Genomic DNA, 7,964 nt, shown 5'->3' on the forward strand with positions numbered 1-7,964 from the left:
CCGCGGCACCGCCACCCGCTCGCAGCGCGGCGCTCGCAGCGCGGCTCGGAGAGCGGCTCCGGGCAGCCAAAGCCCGGACGGGGCTCCCCGGCCGCCACGGTGACAGATTTTGGTGCAGCACGCCTGTAGAGGCCTTAGCTGCACCCAGCTGCGAGTACTTTTGCTGTCTCAACAAATATGACCAACAGTGACATGCCAGGAAACTCATCAAGGCTTTTTTCCGCAGGGGACGGGCACCTGGGCGGGCAAAATATCAGTGCCTCTTTCATCAGCCACAGTAACAACAAAATCTTAGCCCTTCATCCACAGTTGCCCAAAGAATGGTGATTGCAGTCTTGATTTCTGTGATGAGGCTGTCTTTATTCCATGAAACTAACGCTTCCTCTGTCATGATAACTTCACTGCATATACCACCTGCTTTTGAAATTAATTTTATCCTTATTTCAGTAACTTGAAACAGTATCAGAAATCATGCTGTGTTTCAAAAGGCAGGATCAAAGACAGCCCTTTTCTATCTTAATTTTGGGATTCTGATAAGTCTGTAGACACCACTATAAAGCAAAATGAAGTTTATCGTCTACAGATTATTCCAAGCCTTGAACGTAGTCATTGCATCTCTCCTGGCTATCATCTAGACCCACTTTTACATGCTTAGGGCATGCAGAATTAAAAAACTAATTTAATTGGACTTAGTGCCCTTTCAAGTTTCAATTTCATTTAAGAGAACAAGTACTGTTTTGCATGGAATTAATGACAGAAACTTCAGGCAATTATCTGCTTGCAAAACAGCTTTACAAAATCCTGGTTGTTGAGTCAAATCTCTCAGGCTCTATACTTCAAATTAAAAGCAGAAAAATATAAGTCAACAAAAGAAAAATATCATTATTTCTGCACAGTTCTTATGTTGTAAAATGTAGCTAGCCATAATTAACAAAAATTCATGATGAAATTTTCAATTTATGATATAATATATATATTTTATAATATGAAAAATATATATATGATATAATATATAAATTTTATATATGAAAAAAATACTTTATAAGAAATGTTCACTTAGATCAACTGTCCTTTCCTCTGAATTGTTGGTTTATTTTGTAGAAAGATGAAACCTCATGTGTTTTCAGTGTGAAGAAGAAACTGGAAAGGTACATTGTCCTGTACTAATCTGGAGAAAGACATTAACAACATCACATTACTACAGCATATCAAAAATCTCGCCAAATATTTGCAGATCTTTTTGGAGCCTTTTGGTATCAATTGCAGCATCTACACTAGATTTACTCAGCACACATTGTATCCAAAAATTCTTTTAGAAATTTTAGAAATATTTTTATTTAAATATTCTATAAGTTTGAATCAAGGTTATGCTGTGTATGAAAGATGACAGACGACTATCATTGGTCAGTGCCATCACTGACTGTAATGTCCTTACAGCTTTAATAGGTACTTTGAAGGTCACAGTATCTTTGGAGAGGGATGAATATGAGGAATTCAGATATATTTCAGCAGTAAGATTAGAGATTTGGTGTTCCATGGGATTTGCTTTTTTTTTCGTGAAAAAGAAAAAAAAATCTAACTGCTCAGAGAGATTCCACAATGACAGCCAAAACCAGTGTTGGCTATAAATATATCTTATCTTTATCTGTACAATTCTGTTTCCTAAAATTAATGCAAAGATTTAGAAAAATCCTTAGTTTTCTGATGCTCTGCGCTGTCAATCAAAACAAAATTTCTGTAAGAGATTCCAACCTCCAAACTGATTAAAAGTCTTGCATGACAAATGAAATTAATTTGCAATCTCTTTTTTGCTTGCAGCTGTCAGGAAAATTAATCCAAAATACCAGAGGTTTTTATGTCCAAAAAAGAGACAGAATGGAGTCCCATAAAAAGAGTGGAGTGGAGTGGAGCGGAGTCCCATAGCTTTATTCATGAATAAAAGGAGAGGTCATGGGGCAATTTCCCACAGGATCTCTCAAATTGCTGGGGGATGCATCCTCCTTTTTATCCTAATTTCTCAGCCCCATTTCCTTCTCTCTTTTCCCATTGTTTTAGGTACTTGAGAGGTACAGACTTCCCAAATCGCCTAATACAGACCCTCTTCCAATGTGCATCCTCCCCCCCTTCCCTTTTCTTTGTGTCTCTTGTTATTTCTTTCTAACTCCAGGAATTTCGCGCAGCCTTGAGTGAGTAACAGTCTGTGTCAAATAGTGGAATTCCTCTGGAATTTATGGTTCCTACCATTGCTTCTTTCTCCTATCAGTATCTGGCTCTATCTACCAGCAGGCCCACAGTTTGCTGGTAAAAACACCTCCCTCTCATTCCTTTCACAGCTTTTCACTATGTGCAATCAGTGTGTGATTATCGAGATACATACTTACACAAACAATGGAGACAGACAAGGAAAACTTGAATTTTACATTTTAACCAAATGCTCTGTCTGGAATTTTATACCAAAAAGTAATAGCAATGGCTTTGGCATGATTACATATTTGCATGCAAAGCCTGAATCTCCTAGTTGTAATACAAGGCACAGGTGCCTAATCTTTCTGACAACAGGTAACTCTTGTTAAGTGAAGATGAGGGCTGCCTGCCTAAGTGGCTGTCCCATCCACATTCTCTCCACAAGTGGATTTTTCACATGCACAGAACAGCACCCTACGCAAGGTTGCCTAGCAGGTAGATGCCAATATGGAATACGGCATCTTTACCAAAACAGCCCTTGCTTATTTTTTTCTTCTTTTTTTTTTTTTTAAGGTGCAAAAGTGCCTAATTACAAAAGATAGAATTGAGAATGCTGACTGGTGATTCTCTGATGTTTGCAGCTAAGTATCTAATCAGCAGCAAGGGTCATCCTGTCCTTGACCTTTCATACAGACACTTTCTCATCCCTGGACATTTCATTTTCTATGCCCACATCTCTCCTGCCTGAGGGAGACACATCCTGAACACATCACATGGCTCAAGGTGCTGTTCTGGGGCAGGGTAGAGAGGGTAACAGGTAGAGAGGGTAACACTGTGTCACTTAGAGGATCTAGCTATTTCATACATTTTCCAGCAACACAATTCTACTAAGCAAAATTGACTACATGAAGTCTTAAGCCAAAAAGAGAGCTCCATCACTGAAGATGGACATGCTTATAGAGGAGTACCCTAATGCTGAGAGCTTTGTGCACAAGCTGGACGTTGTGCCCTGGCTGGCAGCAAATGGTTAGAGCCCCATCAAATGGGCCAGGAACAGGCACTGACCTTCTGCTAACAAAGGGCACAGGGACCCTGGTGCTAGCTGGTGGGGGTGGGGGTGGCCAGTCACGTAGAGACTCTGCAGGACCCAGTGAACAAGGAGAGGACCTCAGCCAAAATATCACCATTGGACCAAGAGGCAAGTGCAAGGGGCATGAAGGGTGGGCGCACAGATTGTAAGGGTGTAAAAGCCCAGGAATTCCTTAGAAACAGCACATGCTGCTACTGAGTTGCCACATCAGGATCAAAATACTTCCAGGAACCCAGCATCTGGGACACTGCTATGGGAAACGTGGGGTCAAGATGGCAAAGGAAGCTTGTCTGGCAGTGTGAGTATGGTGAGTGTAGGGATTCAAATGGGGCACCTGTAAGGTGACTGGAGCCACCCACTGCAAAGGGGTCTCAGTCCCAGCAGTGAAAGTCTCACGGATTGGGAATGTGATTCCTAGAGTGGAATCTGAATGCTCAGACAGGAAATCTGGAAACTTTAAAAATATAATAACAAAGACTTGGATAAAAGATATTATTACCATTGCTAAGGTTTTACATAAATCTATATTATAACATAATAACAATAAAGTTACATGCAGTGTGATCGTTTGCTATTATCTGCCTAAAGTCCATAATATAAAGTACATGCTTTAAAGAGGTAGAATACATCTTTTCATCTTTATTTGTCATGTTTTGTTCTGTTTCAGAGTTAGTTGTTTTTATCTCTGAAAGTTTACTATCCTCAAACTCCATAATTGTCATTTCCATCTTGAGTCTAACAAGCTAGATTTTCCGGCTTTCTCTTGAATCCTTACTCCGTATCCTTTTACAATTCCAGTCTTATGTCATGTGTGATAAAAGGTGTGCTTTGTTGTAATAAGCAGGATTTGATCTGACTGTATCATGTTTCATTATTTTCGTCCTTTAACTCACATAGAGAACATTTTCTTGTTTCTACACTGAAATATTAATGCTTTAATGCATTGAATTGGGTTTGCAAGGGCAAGCTTTCGAGAGCGGAGGGTTACAGGACTGGTTTCTGTGAGAAGCTGCTGGAAGTTTCCTCCATGTCCAGCAGAGCCAATCCCTGGTGGCTCCAATACAGATGTGTCACTGGCCTAGGCTGGGCCAGTCAGAAATGGTGATAACACTGCTGTGATAACAGATTTAAGATGAAAGGAAAAAAAGTTATTATGCAGACATAATTGTGGCCAGAGAAGAGTAGGGTGAGAACACACGAGAGGAACAACTCTGCAGACACCAGGGTCAGTGGAGAAGGAGGAAGAGGAGGAAGAGGAGGGGGAGGTGCTCCAGGCACCAGAGCTGAGGTTCTGCTGCAGCCCCTGGTGCAAACCATGGCGAGGCAGCTGTGCCCTGCAGCCCATGGAGGTCCATGGGGATACAGAGATCCACCTGCAGCTGGTGGAGGAGACTCACACTGGAGCAGTGCAATAATCCTTGGCTCTCTGGGCTGTTGTATTAGTCCGACCCAGCTAGCCCAGACTCTGGCCCACACGGACTTGCATAGACAGAAATAAAAGCTGAGAAGCGCTCTTCTCCACGTGGGGACGAGTATCCTGTTTATTGGCTTGGGACAGGACACCGCTGGTTACAGCAACCACCCAAGTAGAAAAGAGTCCATAAGAACGAACTCCTGCAGTGGAGTTTTATACCCGAGGAATGGGGGCGGGGAAAGAGGACCGCAGCCAATGGGATACCAGTGGGGAGGGGCGAGGGGAGGGGTACCCATGGGACAGACCACCAGGTGTGTATAACAGGGGGGGTGTGTGAGGGAGAGACCATGTGATGGGGGAGGGGAAAAACCCATCCACATGACCTAACATATTCAGTAAATATTTCCCATCACCCAGTCCAAAACAACAACTAAATAAACTATTTAGTGCAATACAACGGAGCAGGTGGATGCGCAAAGGAGTCTGTGAATCCAAGGGAGGCCCCATGATGGAGCAGCTTGTCCTTGAAGGACTTGTACCCTGTAGAAGAGTGACCCAGGCTGCAGCAGTTTTGGGAGGACTGTGTGTCCATGGGAGGGACTCTCATTGCAGCAGGTCACTGAGAGAGAGCTGCTGCTCATGAGATGGACCCATGTTGGAGAAGTTCATGGAGAACTGTCTCCCATGGGATGGACCCCATGGTGCAGCAGGGGAATGACTCCTCTTCCTGAGCAGTGGGAGAAGCCCCAGGTGATGAACGGGCCATAACCCCCATTCCCTGTCTCCCTGTGCTGCTGTGGTAGGAGCAGAGCTGGAAGGAAGGACGGGTGGCAGGAAGCTGTTTTTAAGGGTTATTTTACTTCTCATTACCCTGCTCTGATTTTGTCAGATAATAAATTCACTTCATATCTCTAAGTTGAGCCTGTTTTGCCCATGATGGTATTTGGTGAGTGATCTCTCACAGTCCTTATCTCAGCCCATTAACCTTTTGTTAAAATTTCTTTGTCCAGCTGCAGAGAGAAGTTATAGAGACTTTGGAATCTAGCCACAGTCAAACCAAAACACACATTAAGCTAGTAGCGTAGCATCAAAATACTATGAAAAGGAAATATTTAATATTGCTAAGACACTTCAGTTCAGATGATTACTTTAGAACAGGTTTTACATGTAACATGAACTATTTTAATAACACATCATAATACCTATGACTGTGTACTGAAAAGCAGTGTGTTTTAAGCCCTCTAGGCCAGGTACATTCTATATGCCCATTTTCTCTTCCAGTGGCAGGATCTGGAGAAAAAGTTCAGTTCTCTTTGGTTATGGCTATTACAACATAAAACACCATTGTTCAGAACAGTTAAAATATCAGATGTGGCATCAACTAACTTCTCCCTTCACTTGCGTTGCCTCTATTAACAAAATTCTATTAGTTGGCATTAGAAAAATTTACAAGACCCACATATAAAAGTTAATCTGCTGTCAGGCCCTTGAAATCCATCACAAAACATAACGTGTACATTGGGGCAGCATAGGTTAAATATGGAGATACTCTGTTGCTCACAATGCACTGCACCATTCCCAGTATCTACAGTGCTGTACACCAGGTCACAATGTTAATTCCATCCATCACTGGAGTTCTTTAGCAGCTACATGTACTACCTGAAGCATTATGCATGTAGTTTTGGAAAGTTATGAAGAATATTTGCAGCTTGGTTTGGGGTGCAATTATTTTAACATGAATATTCTTTTCCTTTTTTTTTTTTTAATTTTAAAGTAGATTTTAACATATTTTTTGTATTACTATTCCTCTACAACATCATTACATTACCAGAAATATTTACCATGTGCTATTTTCAGGGCCAAAGGTTTTAAGGGGGTCAGATCCAAGCATGTGGAAACCTATTTGCTCATTTTGGAAACAAATGTTACAAGCTGCAGCATTTTCTTTCTGGACTGGTAAGGAAGGCCTAACCTGGCATAGTAATGGTAGGACTTTGACATGTTACACTGACTTTGAGAAGCTGGGATAGCATAGCAATGGACAAGAATTTGCCTAAGCAAACATTTGAGGATTTTCAGTTAGTTTAAAAGAGCAGCTGAAGCAAACTCAACTATAATTCAGAATGAAAGGGCTGCTGATCTCAGGATGGATAAGGAATGCTGAAGCCCTATGTTACAGCCTCTGTGTTGGAAGAATTGGTAGGCTTTTCCCATTATCCAAAAGGGCATTACTTAGTAGTCATACACTGCAAACCTGCTCTTCCCTGCACTTTCCTGTTCCTGTCAGTCATGAAGTTTGCCAACACTCTTACAAGGCAGCAGTCAGCAGCATACAAACTGCGAACAAAATAGATCTGGGGGAAAAAACCTCACAATTTTTGGAGCTCCGTGGCATCTCTGTGCTCCTGATACTGGCCTCAAAATTTAGCTACTAATGTAATAAGTGTAAGCTATGTTCTCAGACTGGAACAGGCTCGTGCTGAAGGGAAACTTCTTATGTTTTAGTTCTCTACCGCGCTCAACGTAAAGAAGCTGACACTCATGTTGAAGTGAAGCTTCTTATGTCTCAGTTTAGAGCCACTGCTCCTCGTCCTGTCGCTGGGAACCACTGAATAAAGTCTGGCACCATCCTCTTAAAATAACACCTGCCTTAAGAACCTCCTAAAATTCCCGAGTCGAGTGTCATGACAACGTCTTCTGCACACTTCTCACAGCCCCGGGACCGGCGCACGTAGCTGTATAGCTACGAGTGCCCTATTGCCACGGGCACCGTTGCTAGACGGGGCGTCTCCCCGGGCGGCCCCGCCAGCGCCATAACGGCCGCGCCGGCCCGACCCCGCCCGCCCTGCGATCCCCGCGGGGGCAGCTCACTGGGGTACCCTCCCAGCCTGTAAGATCGCTCCCAGCTCTGTCCGCCGCTGAGGGCAGAGCTCCAGCAGGCGAAAGGAAAGAGTTTCCCCCGCCCCAGAGAAGGGAAGGCACGACCCGCTGTCCCAACGCCAGGCGACCCCTTTAAGCCGCCGGGCGCGCCAACTCCGCTGCGGCGCCACGGGATTGGCCCACGCAGCCCGCCCACAGCCGCAGCGCGCCAAACCTGCCCGGGCGCACCGCCCCTGCCTCCCCCCGCCCCCGCCCCGGCAGGCCAATCAGCGCCTCCGGCGGGGCCGTGGGCCCGGCTTCTGCCCAATAGAATGGCAGCAGCCGCACGGCCTCGCCCTCAGGCCCCGCCCCTAGGGGTGCGGCCGCCGACTTTCCCGCCCAGCGGTTGGCCGGCGG

Source organism: Agelaius tricolor, unplaced genomic scaffold, assembly GCF_023055355.1.
Source record: "Agelaius tricolor isolate 1412-34295 unplaced genomic scaffold, bAgeTri1.0.p SCAF_4, whole genome shotgun sequence".
NCBI classification, from domain to species: Eukaryota; Metazoa; Chordata; class Aves; order Passeriformes; family Icteridae; genus Agelaius; species Agelaius tricolor.